This window comes from Nannobrachium achirus (assembly GCF_963921795.1).
Source record: "Nannobrachium achirus genome assembly, chromosome: 18".
NCBI lineage: Eukaryota > Metazoa > Chordata > Actinopteri > Myctophiformes > Myctophidae > Nannobrachium > Nannobrachium achirus.
In genome coordinates this window covers 57,557,898-57,573,678 of record NC_137825.1, presented here as the reverse complement: position 1 = coordinate 57,573,678, position 15,781 = coordinate 57,557,898, and positions in this window count along the sequence as shown.

Here is a 15,781-nt window from a genome sequence, read left to right as displayed (position 1 = left end):
CACTCCATTAGTGAAGACTCAGTGCCGACACAGGACGATGGAATCATCCATCCAGGTTCACGTGTAGAACTAGAAGTAAATTCTGTTGAAACAGCAGAACCACAGTCCAGCTGTCTACACACTACAGATGATGACATCCTGTTCCAGTCAAACCATGCCAACACTGGTCTCCACTCTTCCTGGTGTTTCATCTCCAGTCTACCATTACAGTTACTGGTTCCTCCCACCAACCTGACATCATCAAAATCTGTACAGAGAGTAATATGCAGTAAAAATACAAATAAATGTGTTACTTTATTTACAAGAACTGGAAGAATATAATCTCTAATCAGTTGTAATTATTTAATCTTAGTTCACCTGTTGAGTTGTGTGTTGGTTTAACTTGGAGAGCTGAGGAGAAATATCATTAAATAAATTAGTATAAGCCCTGTATTAGAGCTGTGTGTGTGTGTGTGTGTGTGTGTGTGTGTGTGTGTGTGTGTGTGCGTGCGTGTGTGTGTGCACGCGTGTGCGTGGGCACCCAATGACCACTTATAGTGATTTAATGAAATTGTAATGCTTTATAAGAGTGATTATTATGAATTTTAAGATTATTATAATGTATTTTACCTATGTGGATTATAACAGTAAGATACTGGATGAAATAAAAAGTTCTGTTCAGCAATTGTGAAGTTTTATAATACATCCGCCCTGCCTACGGAACTCGCCTTCGGCTCGTTCCTGCAGCAAGGCTGTCGGGCCAAATAACCGCAATAATGCACACCCTCTCGTGTAATATTGCTTAATTGTAACATGAGTTGTATTATGATTATTGCTAAAAAGCATTCTGAGAACTTATTAGTTCTTATAAGCATATTATAATTATTATCCTGCATTCTCACTCAACTCATTATAAAATGCTTCATGATGTGTTTATTGTTATGAAGCATTATGAGTGTTTTTTTGGAATACATGGAGGTAATAATTGTGATGACTGTAAACAGTAATAACAAAGCATGAATATTGAGGTAATTTTCAGTACTCACGGCAGTCAGCAGATGACCAGTCCTCACAGTCATCTACTGTGTCACATTTCCACGAGAATGGAATGCACGTGTCATTCTTACAAACAAACTGAAGGGGGAGACAGAGGATTATGTTTAGAATCAGTAATGTATCAAAATGAGACCTAAAAATCAGAGATGATGATCCTGCAGGTTCCTCCTTGCCCAGGCACCTATAGGAGAAATGCAGAGCACCACCTCATGTGGCCAGATTTACAATACATTGACAGCCCACCCACTGAAGTTAAAGTAGCTCGCCCATTGGCTTTTAACAATCAGTGTTTACACGTATACTAGCCTACTTAGCAGGTCACACAATGGACCATATGCATTACGATGTTGACACACAGCAGCATTTGTAAAGCTTTGGTAGGTGTGAAGAGATGTGTGCACCAGAGTCCTGCAATGGGTCGGGGCCCCACGTGTTTGACGGATAAAAACGGGCGGAATATAATATTCTATTATAAAATTGCAGGGACGGGCGGTGCGCGACTAAACACGGGTGGGACTCTGGTGTGTGCACAGTGCACATCCATGTATCCATGCATGTCATGGACAGTGTTGGGTATCGTTACATTTTGAAGTAACTTGTTAAGTTACTTTAGTTACTGACTTGAAAAACTAATCCGTTAAGTTACTCCGCTACCCAATGACAATTGTAACTTAACGAGCTACCGTTACCGTTACCGACCATTAAAACCCACCTGCGTGGAAGTTTGGTAAACATAAAAAGACAAGAGTGCAGCCTCCTTTTAGCTCATGCGTCCTCTTCAAAAGACCAACGCTCCCCAGCGTTAAACTGTACAGTACCTCGGTGCCGTGGCGTTGTTATGGAGGCTCTATACCAGAGTTAAATGGCCGGGTCCGAATCCACCGTTGTCCGCTGTCCAGATACGATCCGATGATGTACAGTAAATCCATTTTAATACCCTACCGACGCTGACTTTTACACAACTAAAGGCACGGACGCTACTAATATCTCCCCATTGTGAGGAACGATCAACATGTAGGCTATATTACAGACGGATGCAGCAGCTTCTGTTGTTGTTTCGTGGGACATGGTCAGAGCACCAGAAGTCAACAACAGTGAGTGATTTGATTTCCTGGTTTCAAGATGACACGCGTTGCAGAGCTGCAGAGATGAAAGGAATGCGATTGGCTGACATACAAGGGAGGCAGACAGGCAGACAGACAGCTACACACACCCCTTTCACATGTGTATTTGTTGACAGAATAAGACAGTAGGAAGAAATGTGACTCGGGGCTTCTTTTTTAATCGGTGGCAACAAAATGAACAGTGAAAATGGGACACTTTTAAAAAATAAATAATGGGATTACTTTTTTGAAAATGTAACTAAGTAACTAACCGTTATATTGTAAAATTTAACTCGTTAGGTTACTCCGCTACCGCCAAACTAACGTTGTTACGTAACGTCGTTAGTTATAACGACGTTACACCCAACACTGGTCATGGATTGCCAATCCATGATGCACAGATAGCAGCACCAACTCAAGGGAGTGAAGGACGAGTCAACGAGAGAGACAAAGAGAGGGAGCGATCCATAATTAAAATAGACAACAAGATGTCAAGATTACTATTAGCAAACTGTTAATAAAGTGCTAAATGAGAAGGGGGGGGGGGGGGGTGCTTCATTCGGGTTTAGCACCAGGAGCACGGAAGAAAATCGGTGTCTATGCATGAAGTCATACAGAGTAACACAAGTGAAGCTGAGGTGAATCACCTGGCTGGCAGTGCAGCTGGACATGCACTGCTTGTTGTCAGCTGACCAGTAGAAGTCTGTGGGACAGACACACTTGTAGCCTCCTCCAGGTGAGAGCAGACACAGGTTACTGCAGCCTCCATTGTTGGTCTGACATGGATGACCAGACACTGCAGGGTGGAGAAAACATGCACACATGTAATGAATATGAGAACACACACCTGCATGTAACCCCCCGGCTCCACTGCATCGCGTCAGTGTCAACGCTGGGAACGTTCCCTTTTTAATCAATGAAGGGTGCTCCACTGACGACATCAAGGTCGGATGCCAAATTCCCCCGGTTCATTCTTTGATACCGGTACAACACAGCGTTCCCGGTAGAGCCCTAGCCTTACAACAGTGCTTTTCAAAAGTTCTGTACTCCAGATTTAGTGCCAAAAAAAAAAGAAGAAGAAAAGACGATCTACAAGCGCACCACTTTTTTTCCACATCTGCTGTTTCAGAGGGTGCGTGTGTGTGTGTGTGTGTGTGTGTGTGTGTGTGTGTGTGTGTGTCTGTGTGTGTGTGTGTAATAATATAATAATATAATAATAATAAAAAAAATAAAAATAAAACAGAAGCTATGTTAGTGGGTGGTCACCTGGAAAATGACTTTAAAAAACAGTTTAATATCAAATGGGATCAGAAAAAGGTTAAATATCTGGGAGTAATCATACCTAATAATTTAGACAAGCTATATCACTAACTATGGGCCACTGGAAAATGCGGTAAAACAAGACTTCAGTAGATGGAAAATAATACCCTCATCTCTTTTGGAAAGAATTAAGATTATTAAAATGAACGTTCTACCACGCTTCCTATTTTTATTTCAAAACCTGCCATATATCACCTACATGTTTTCATGTCTGGGAGGGTCTGATGAGAAAGTTTGTATGGGACGCAAAGAAGCCAAGGGTTAAACTTAAAACACTGCAACAAAACAAAGACAGAGGTGGTCTGGCATTACCTAATCTAACCTATTACTACTATGCAGCACAGATTAAATCTATATTGATTTGGACGAATAATAAAATGAACCCTAAATGGAAGCTCATGGAGACTAAATCGGTTGGATCACTTAGTACTTTGATATTTACAGCTTTTAATAAAGCACAGATTAAAACACTCAACCACTCTATACACAATACATTTAAAATTTGGAAAACAATATGTAAAGTAAGTAAAGTCAAAGAACAAGAAATTACTTGTTTGAGAGAAATGTCACGTGACTCAGATTTCACTCCGAATACTATGGATCAAGTCTTTAAGATATGGGAAGGGAAAGGTCTCACAAGATTCTATCAAATGTACAAGGAAGAAGAGGTGGTCTCTTTTGAATATTTAGTAGATCAATATGGAATTTCTAGAAATCACTTTCATCGATATTTGCAAGTGAGGAGCTACCTAAAAGACCGCCTTAAAATCAGAACTCTTGGAAACCTTCACCCTCTCCTGAGATATATAATAAAATCACATCAAAGAAATGATTATAGAAATACAATTGGACAACTTTATCAAATATTTCATGAAATCAAATCTGAAGATTTAGTCTACATTAAGGATAAGTGGGATAAAGAACTGAGAATTACCATAAATGGGAATGAGTGGAATCAGAGTTTCAAAGACATTTTTAACTTCTTAAGATCACCTTTTTGGCAGGAATATGCCTGGAAAATCAATATAAGGTACTTCCAAACACCTCTGTCAATATCTAAGTACCACTCAAACTCAGGTTGCCGGAGGGAATGTGGGGAGAGCTATGCGGATCACACCCTTATTTATTTCACATGTCCCAACATTATTCTGGTCAAGAGTGACACAAATATTTGGGAGAGTTTTAAATTTACAAAACCACAATATACTTCTGGGAACACGTCCCCAAAGTCTGCAGAGCAGAGATTTATATCTCTTTTGGATTTTGAGAATTACAGCCGATTTAACAGCTATTCTTTTGGATTCTGCCGATTTAACAACTGTTCTCCCTAAAAAACCATGTCCATTAATTAATCTGAATCCTAATCCTGCCCCCCCAGCCCATCATTATCCTATCCCTGTTGTAATCACGGGTAGGCACAAACCACGGCCAGTGCCTGGCCAGTGCATTGAACACACCACCTCACTAACTCCAGATTTCAGTACATCATTATATCACTCACTGTCACCTCCTCCTCCTCAGCCCATACCTGTCCATATTTCTGATAGACAACAGTAATCAGAATTCTATTATTTACAATTTAATTGAAATTCCCCTCCTGCCATCTGTCAACATTCGTATCCCCATTTCAACCACTCCGCTCACTAAACTGGCTTTTAAAAATAGAAAAGGACTTGGAATAATACATATAAATATTAGAAGTCTAATCCTTCATTTTGACAATGCAGTCCAACTAGTCAATCAGACAAACCCCGACATCCTCGTGATAAGTGAGACATGGTTAAAAAGTAGTATCAGTGACTCTAAAGTGGCTCTATTAAATTATAATTTATTTAGAGCTGATCGGGTGGGTAGATGCGGGGGGGTATGTATTTATATAAAATCAAACTTTTCTACAGCTCTTTTAAAAGGTGTCTCAAAACCCAAGTGCTTTGAATGGCTGTCTTTGAGGGTTCGTTTTGGGTCATCATCATTAATTATTGTGGGAATCTACAGACCCCCAGCTGCTAATATGGGTACCATCGACACCCTTGCCAGCATGCTGTCCGTGCACTCTGACGAAGAATTGTGCGTATTGGGGGACCTCAACCAACAATGGTTTGGTATGGCCTCTGAGCACCTCAAGGAGGTAACTAATGATTTAAATTTAGTTCAGATGGTACAGGAAACTACTAGGCCAAATTTAATTGATCCTTCGAAATCCACCCTTATTGATCTAATTTTTTCTAACAAAGCTGACAAGTTCTCCTCTTGCGGGGTTTTTGAGTTAGGTGCCTCTGACCACTGCCCAGTTGCGTGCATAAGGGCTGCAACGGACTAAATCTCAGGTGGTCTCAAAAAGATGCCTCAAGCATTTCAATGAGGACGCTTTTTTACTAGATGTCTTAAATAGTGACTTGTTTTTAACTTCTACTTTTACAGACGTTGATCTGGCTCTACAGTTTTTTATCGATACCTTTCTTTCTATAATAGACACTCATGCCCCGATAAAGAGGATGAGAATCAAGGACAGAGTCACCCCATGGTTTCCCCCCTCTCTAGCTGTTCTATTTAATGAGAGGAGCAGAGCATGGTCGCTTGCTAGGCGCTCTGGAGAACCAGCCCATTGGGCTTTATTTCGCCAAATTAGAAATAAATGTACTGCTTCAGTTAGAAAAGCCAAATCTGATTATTTTTTACATTTAATTACATCATCCCAATAACAACTCGTCCACCGCTCTACTTTCCCAAATTAATGGCAACAATGGTCTAATTTCAGACCCCTTAGAAGTATGTTCTGCATTCAATTTGCATTTTGCCGATGCTGGACATGTATTCAATAATACTTACAACGGACCACCGCCTTCCATTAATCACCCCGATCTTAGCAATAGCACAACCGCTCAGTTTTCCATTCAGCCTCTCTCCATTTCCACTGTTTTGGAAGCTCTACTAAATTTAAATCTAAAGACCTCAACTGGAGAAGATAAATTAGACCCCTTATTTTTGAAGTCAGCTGCACCTCTCACATAACTCATATCTTCAATCTATCCATCAGGTCAAGCTGTTTCCCTTGTATCTGGAAACAAGCCCATGTCCTTCCCCTACACCAAGGTGGAGATAGACAAGAATTAAATAATTACCGGCCAATCTCAAAATTACCCTGCCTTGCCAAAATCCTGGAAACCCTCATCAACTCTCAACTTAAATCATTTCTCTCAGGCTTCTCAATTTTAAATGTTAATCAGTCTGGCTTCAGAGCCAACCATAGCACTATAACAGCCGTCACTCTGGTCACCAATGACATCCTTATCGCCTTGGACAATAAACAGCATTGTGCCGCCCTCTTCGTGGATTTATCAAAGGCATTTGATACAGTACATCACAGTATACTTGTGCAGAAACTGCGCAACATTGTTTTTTGTGAAGGAGCCTCGGAATGGTTTCATAGTTATTTATTAAATAGGTCACAGTCTGTGAAGTCCGGCAGCACTCAGTCTGAGTTCCGTCCTGTCTCCATGGGTGTCCCCCAGGGCTCAATTTTAGGCCCTGTCCTTTTTACTATATATATTAATAATATTATTTCCTCTCTTAATGATTGCCATGCCCATCTTTATGCTGATGACACCATTATTTATTGTGTGGCCGACTCAGCCCAGCTTGCCACCAAGAAATTACAGCTTGCTTTCAACGCTCTCCAGGCTGCCCTGGTCGAGCTTAGACTACTTTTAAATACAAGCAAAACTAAGTTTATGTTTTTCACTAGGGCTGGAAACACCATCAGTGATAATGTATCCATTACTTCCTCCAGTGGCTCTTCAATTGAGAGGGTCTCAGAGTATAAATACCTAGGTATTTGGCTTGATGAGAAATTATCATTTAAATTTCACATTGAAAATTTGGTCACAAAATTGAGACAAAAGATTGGTTTTCTGAATAGAAACAAAGCGTGCTTTCCTGCATCCTGTAAAAAAACAATTATTGAAATTGAATCAACATTTCTCTCTGTTTTGGATTACGGGGATATTATTTATAGGACTGCTTGTCCTTCCATTTTGAAGCGCCTCGACACTGTGTACCATTCTGCTTTAAGATGGGTCACTGGTGACAGCTATGGAACCCATCATTGTACACTTTATGGGAACACAGGTTTATCCTCTTTATCCGAGAGGCGTGATAAGCATTGGTATCTTTTCATTTTTAAAGCTCTCTCAGGACTGCACCCCCCGTATAATTGTTCTATGCTGAATCAGGACTCTAGTCCCTACCAGACTCGCTCAAGCGACTTCTTGACGCTCAAGGTTCCATTTGCTCATACAGAGCTTGGCAAAGCAGCATTTTCTATAAATGCTCCACTTGCGTGGAACGAGCTCCAGAAATCCTTAAAGATAGGATCTCTGCCGGCCTTGGGCCAATTCAGAACGATGGTTTCTAACACTTTTGTTTTAGAATGTAAATATTTTAATTAATTGTTCCTAGTTTCAGTTCCTTGAAATTACTTCAGTTTCAAATATTCTGTCTTCTGATTGTATTTTAATATTGATGTATGTAAATGTATATATTATTGTTGACATTGTTGTACCTCAGCTACATTGTGAATGAGGGCTTGCCCTCAATTGTATCCCGAGTTTAAATAAAGGTAACAAACAAACAAACAAACAGCACTCAAACAAATATCAAGGGGTTGGAAAAGTTTGGAACCTCCCAGGGTGGATAAATGGTTGGAAAAAATGGAGGACATGTACTCTATGGAGAAGGTGACATATAAAATTAATGGTAAGGAAAACGTATTTGAAAAAAGGTGGGCCTCTTATCTTTTAAATAAGGATAACATGCCCACACAACCCCCCTTTTTGTTTCTGTCCATTTTATTTATATTTTTGTTCAAACCAAAAGTATTTTAGACACAGACATCAAACAAAAAAGCCTCTTTATTTTATTTTATGTATTCTTTTTTTCATTTATTATGACATAACAAAGACTACATATCAAAGCCAGCCCCCTTTTTCATAATTATTTTGTTTTCCTTTTCTGTGTAAACATATGGGTCTGTATGTGAACATGGATTGTGTAGTATTTATTTGGTCTTTGTGTAGTAGTTTATTTTGTTGTTATGTAGGTGGTGGGTAAAAAAAAAGAAAATAATAATAATAATAATAATAATAAAAATCACACTCGTGTGAACTGAGCGGTGGAGGCTGCGTGTCTGTGTGTGTGTGTGTGTGTGTGTGTGTGTGTGTGTGTGTGTGTGTGTGTGTGTGTGTGTGCGCGCGCGCGCGCGTGAATGTGAGTGTGTGTGCCTGGCCTCAGTGGCCTGAACAACAGCGCCCCTCCCTTAACATGTGTGGTTAGAAAAGGTACTGCAGGCTACATACAGACAGACACGCACGCACGCACACATACATACCCACACACACGGCCACGTATAGGAGACGGCTCCACCGCTCAAGAAATAATTAAAGTAATAAAACAGCATGTAGAGTAATAATGAGAGTGTTGTATTCAGTAGGTTGTACAGACCCTCAGTTTGTCGATAGGGGTGGTATATGTGGATGTCAGATGGTTGGTACAGGTTGGTGATGAGTTTGATCTTGTTGGTTCCCTGAGTCTTGTTGGCTCTGTAGATGGAGCCCTTCTGCCGCAACCCATCTGTCCAGTAGATGTGATCCTCAAACAGAGTAATAGCTCTGATGTTGTCCTGACTCACAACTACAGACGCACAAAAGAAAGAGATCATTAAGAAAACATTATAAAATGAATGAACAAAGTATTATAACATTATAATATATACGTTATAATATAATATAACGTATTTTATAACCAGTGTTGGGCAAGTTACTGACAAATAGTAACTAGTTACCGTTACTAATTACTTCATTTCAAAAGTAACTCAGTTACTTTGCTGATTACTCATACCAAAAAGTAATGCGTTACTGTGAAAAGTAACTTTTTCGTTTTTAGTTTAGTAATTTTTAGTAACTAGAAGCTGGGCCGCCCGACCTGGCCAACTCGGAACAATGTAAATAGGGAATGAATGCCCCGCCCTTTAATGCAAACCCCATTATACCTGTTTTCATAGGACCCGTTTTGACCATCTATCTGTATCTGTCTGTCTGTCGGCGTCCATTTTATGTCCATATATGGAGATCACTGCAGTTATAGTTCTGGGTCCATTTTATGCCCATATATGCCCATATGGAGATATCTGTCTATCTGCGTCCATTGTATGCCCATATATGGAGATCTCTGTATCTGTCTGTCTGTGTCCCTCTTATGCCTGTATATGGAGATCTTTGTGATTCTGCGTCCATTGTATGCCCATATATGCCATATATGGAGATATCTGTTTATCTGCGTCCATTTTATGCCCATAAATGAGATCTCTGTCGCTTTTTCAAACAGATGGTCAAAACGGGTCCTATGACAACAGGTATAATGGGGTTTGCATTAAAGGGGGAACCGGCACTGTGTCTGCAACACAGTCGGAGGCACAGACAGATACAGAGATCTCCATAGTGGGCATAAAGGGACACAAACAAACAGATGGAGGAGGAGACAAAGTTAATGCAAACCCCATTATACCTGTTGTCATAGGACCCGTTTTGACCATCTGTTTGCCTGTGTCCATTTATGCCCATATATGGAGATATCTGTATCTGTCTATTCAGTCCACTTTATGCCCATATATGGAGATCTTTGACCATCTGTTTGCCTGTGTCCATTTATGCCCATATATGGAGATATCTGTATCTGTCTGTCTGCATCCATTTTATGCCCATATACTGTATGGAGATCTTTGCAGACACAGTGCCAGTTCCGGAAAATCCTGATGTCAGACATCAGAATCCGAACCTTTCGTGCTGGTTCCAGAAAGTCATGTATCGGGTCGGGTCGAGGACGAGCACTGCACTACCTGCTGCGGTGGGGAACGCGCTTGCCGAATTTGAAATAGGGAATGAATGCCCCACCCTTTAATGCAAACCCCATGAATGCCCCACCCTTTAATGCAAACCCCAATATACCTGTTGTCATAGGACCCGTTTTGACCATCTGTTTGTCTTTGTCCACTTATGCCATATATGAAGATCTCTGCACACACAGTACCGGTTGCGGAAAACTCTGATGTCAGACATCAGCTCCGCATACGGGCATTCATTTCATTCCCATGTATGGAGAACGTGCGTGCCGGTGGGACGAACGCTTCTCGAGATACGCAGATTACATACATACATACACACTGTGGCGTACGTGATGTGAGAGCCTTTTATGAAGTGATGTCACAATGAGTCAGCGCTTGCGCCGATTTCCTCCGGAACAGCCTGATGTCAACAATCAGCCCGCATAAGGAGATTCCGAACGTTTCGCGCTGGTTCGGGAAAACCGCGCGTCGGGTCGGGTCGAGGCCCGGCACTGCACTCCGCGCCACGGTGGGGAACGCGCGTGCCGAATCTGAAGCCGGTGGGACACCAGGACGGTTCTCGAGATGCGCGGATTACAGACAGACAGACAGACAGACACGCAGAGACTTCTCGCATTTATAGATAGATGACCTTATAGCCTGCATGGTTAAACTTTATAGCTTAATCCAAAAGAGAAATTAGACATTTGCCTGTGACCCAAACTAGTGAAAACAGCAGATCTCCAAGCTCACAACATCGCTTTGCGCTGCATTGTGAGCTTGGAGATCTGCTATTTTCACTATTTCTTAAATATATTTGTGTTCTAATTTAGGCTGTCAGTTAATTAATGCTGCATGCCTGAAGAAGGTCTATGACCAAAAGCTTGCACTTTATTTAACTGGAAATAAAGAACATGATTTCCTCCATTTAATTTTTCATTAGGACAGATTTAAAATAAATAAACGTTTACAGCATCCTTATTCTAAGAGCATATTCACCCAAAGTAAGCTTGTAGATCGTCTATTTTTGGTGAAGAGAGTTGATGTATGGAAAAATATTGATAAATGTATTATCAATAGCCTAAATCTAAATTTATTCAAGCAAGATCTTAATGCAAAACGATTGTCTTAAAAGCTAAAATAAATAAGGTTGCATTTCATTGTTTTCAAGGTGAGAAATGTACCTTATGTCACAATAGTCTGACTCTAGACTGTTCCTTTCAAATATTTAAGGGCAAAATATTACCTCATGACACGGCTGCTGTTGTTTTGGTTTGTAAAGCCTCTGTAAGGGACAATGTTACATACTGTATAGCCTACATTCCTGTTGCTTAATGTACTTTGTGAAACTATCAGAGGAGACTAGGACTAACGATCTTTAACGGGCTCCACCTGGACATGCATTGATTAATCCAGCGTGTGGACAGACACACACGATGACACCACAACAAAGTGAACTGATTTTTTTTCAACAACAGAGAAACGAGAGGTGATTTTCCTTTGAAACTGGCTAAAATAAAGGGCCATTTATAGGATGTCTTTTTCTGTAGCTTGCAACAGCTTTTGCAGTGCTGTTGCATTCTGTTATGAAAGTGAAAGTAAACTCCTGCATAGACCGTCTGGACGCAGGAAAGCCTGGTGATTTTGAGACGACATTGAAAGATAATCAGCACCATCTAAAGGTAATCAGCACCATCTGTGTCTGAAACATGCATGGATTTAATAAGACGTTATACTCTCTCTTTCTTTCTCTCTCTCTCACACACACACACACACACACACACAAACTCGGCCCCCCCTCTGCCTGCTTGTGACTGACACAGGAAGATTCAGCTCCGCATGCATAAATAACGCAAAAGAAACGGAGGAACGCAGCATGTGTAATGGTAACTGAGTTACTGATTTGAAAAAAGAACGTGTTAGATTATGCGTTCCTGAAATAAAGAACGGCGTTACAGTAACTAATTACTTACGTACTTACGTAACACGTTAGTCCCAACACAAGAGTTAACATGAATTTGTAAAGTATATAAAAGTAATGTTCTTACTGCTTTTTTTCTTACACTAAACTAGTGTGTGTGTGTGTGTGCGTGTGTGTGCGATGTGCATGCGTGCGTGTGTGACCTGTGTGTCTGTTGGTTCCATCCAGGTTGGCAAACTCAATGCATTTCCACTCGTTGGTCCAGTAGATGTGATCGTTGATGTAGTCTAACGTCAGGCCGTAGGGCCCAGAGATCTTATCCTTCACGATGACTGTCCTGTTGGTGCCGTCCATCCCCATCCTCTCTATGTGGCCGTGAGGGTTGTTGCGACTTATGCCTGACCAGTACAAGTATCTGTCAGGGAGACACTGTGTCAGGGTCACTAATCACAACTAATCACACTACAGTACTGTACAGTACTAGTGGACGTACAATATGATGAAGAGTTAAGGGGTTGTAACTGAAACTGAGACAAACTAAAATCATGGAGAAAATGTACTTAATTTTAGTCTTTGTCAACAGTCAATTTGATTGATTGAGGTATTAGAAGTATTGTATAGTTACTGTCAAAACCTCGACCGGCTGTCCGTCAGTCAGTCTGTCAGTCAGTCAGTCAGTCTGTCAGTCAGTCAGTCTGTCACACGTCCTGCCCTCAATTCACACATGCCCCTCTTCTAGCGCCACCATGAGGCCGATTCTTGCAAAACACATTTTTGGACACTGCTCCTAAAATGTTTGCCCTAAAATCACACAAATCGGTACACAGTATGTCTACACTCATGTCATCAACATGGATCTGTCCCATTTAGCGCCACCTTAAGGCAGATTTTTTAAAACACATTTTTGGACACTACTCCTACAGACTTTGCCCTAAAATCACACAAATCGCTACACAGTATGTCTACACTCATGTCATCAACATGGATCTGTCCCATTTAGCGCCACCTTAAGGCAGATTTTTTAAAACACATTTTTGGACACTACTCCTACAGACTTTGCCCTAAAATCACACAAATCGCTACACAGTATGTCTACACTCATGTCATCAACATGGATCTGTCCCATATAGCGCCACCATCAGGCCGATTTTTTCAAACATATTTTTGGACACTGCTCCTACAAATTCTTCCCTAAAATCACGCAAAACGGTACACACTTGCTCTACACTCATGTCATCAACATGGATCTGTCCAATTTAGTGCCACCTTCAGGCCCATTTTTTACAACACATTTTTGGACACTACTCCTACAGATTTTGCCCTAAAATCACGCAAATCGGTACACAGTATGTCTAAACTCATCTCATCAACATGGAACTGTCCCATATAGCGCCACCATCAGGCCCATTTTTTCAAACACATTTTTGGACACTGCTCCTACACATTTTGCCCTAAAATCACGCTGTGACCTGGCGGTCGCTTATCTCCCGATTAGGGAGTCTTACTGGTATTATTTAAGTAAAGCCTTTGTTAAACTGTCCTCCATGGTTTGAGTTGAGTTGTGCATATGGGTCAAAACACACCCAGGGTCCTGACAGAATGAAGCAACCATCCTGGACCCAGTGGAGCCTCTGTTCCAGACTGTTTGTTTCCCCACCCTGTGTCCTGGTGTTCCTGGTGGTCCAGTGATGATGAGACGTTGCCAGCCGACCAGGTCGGTTGTACGAGCCATATTCTAAGTCTAATTGTTTGAGTTACTGTGTGTGTGCTGTAATGGCTGACCTGTTATCTCATGATTGCATATGTTATACAGACTTGTATATTTCAGTTCATATTAGATCATTAAGAATGCAGCCAATTGTATTGCAAGCAAGTTAATTCATTGTACTTTACAGCAGCTGTGTCCAGCAGACTAATTCAGTTCAGAGCTAGAAGCCTGTGAGCAAACACAGTTTTTTGACCCACACTAGAAATTCACTGTATTAGAAATCACTTATTGAACATTTTTGGATCTGTACCGTTTTGTTTGTTTGTCAACTTTTTATTGTCAAGTAAAGGAAGTTAATACTCATTCAACGGTGTGATTTTTGGAATTTGGAGTCAAGCTGACTGCTTTATGGGCTTTTTGGAAACTAGAAGGAACATTTGTCAAAAAACTTGGCTCAAGAGAAGCAAGTCAACTGGAAGATTGGCATCACTGGATTGCCCACTGGAAGAAGCAAGCTGCAAGAAGGTATTTTGGAGGTTTTTTGTGAAGTTTGAACATTGTACTGTAATTGCATTTAAAAACGGAGTGTCCAATAATGACGGACAACGCCCCAGATGCAGTACTGCCCAGTGAACACAAGAGGGTGTCAAAGCCCACTGAAAAAGCCATGGAAGAGAAATTGCATAGACTGATTGACTCTAGGAGGGCAAAACTTGGGCGAATAACTAACAAGATTAAGGAATTGGATATGCTAAAGAAAAATGCAGATAATGTGGATCAAGTTGAACAATTGATTATGGAGGACCTTGCAGATCTCTGTAATGAGTTCAAAGAAGTTAATGAAGAGGTGACAATTATTTTGCCTGAAGATGATGTTACTGCAGACCAAAATAATTGGTTTGGACCGAAGATAACATACATTAAAGATTATGTTACCACAACTGAAAATTGGATTGCAAACATACGCATAAATAAAGCCCCCCACACAGTGGTTGAAGAGGAAGTGGATGATATTATGCCCGATGATAGTGCTTCTAACGTGCAGCCATCAAAAGTATCCTCTACTACGTCTTCTGCACGTGAACGTAGAAAAGTAGAAGCAGAAAGGGCAGCACTGCTGGTGCGTGCAGCAATGTTTAAGGACAAGGAAGCCCTTGATTTGGAAGAAGCTCAAATGAAAGTGGAAGAGGCTCAATGGAGAGCTAGGAAAGAAAAGCTAGCCATAGATACAGCTATTGCAGAATCCGATGCCAAGTTACAAGTACTTGAAGAGGGATCCCAGGATGGAATGAATGACTACTACAGGTCACATGGTTCAAAGACATCAAAGGTAGGCTCTAAGACCTCAAAGACAGCCAGAGGAGCCCCAAAGGCATCTAAGGACTCAGACAAGCAGTCTCTAACACAACGTTTTGATATGAAGGTTGCCTTGCCACATTCAGGAGGTCAGAAAGACAGCTACGACGTGATAAAGCGTCAGAACGAGATTACAGAGATGCTCGTCACACAGCAACAACTGTCTTATCTACCTAAAAGAGACATACCTGTGTTCCAGGGTGACCCACTCACCTACAGGTCCTTCATTAGAGCCTTTGATCACGCCATAGACAGCAAGGCTAAGAACAGCACAGACAAGCTGTATTACTTGGAGCAGTTCACGAGTGGAGAACCGCAACATCTAGTCTGCAGCTGTGAACATATGGACCCAGACCGAGGTTATCAAGAAGCCCGGGCTCTACTTCAGAAGCATTATGGTGATGAACTGAAGATAGCTAATGCCTACATAGAAAAGGCTCTGAAATGGCCTCCGATGAAGT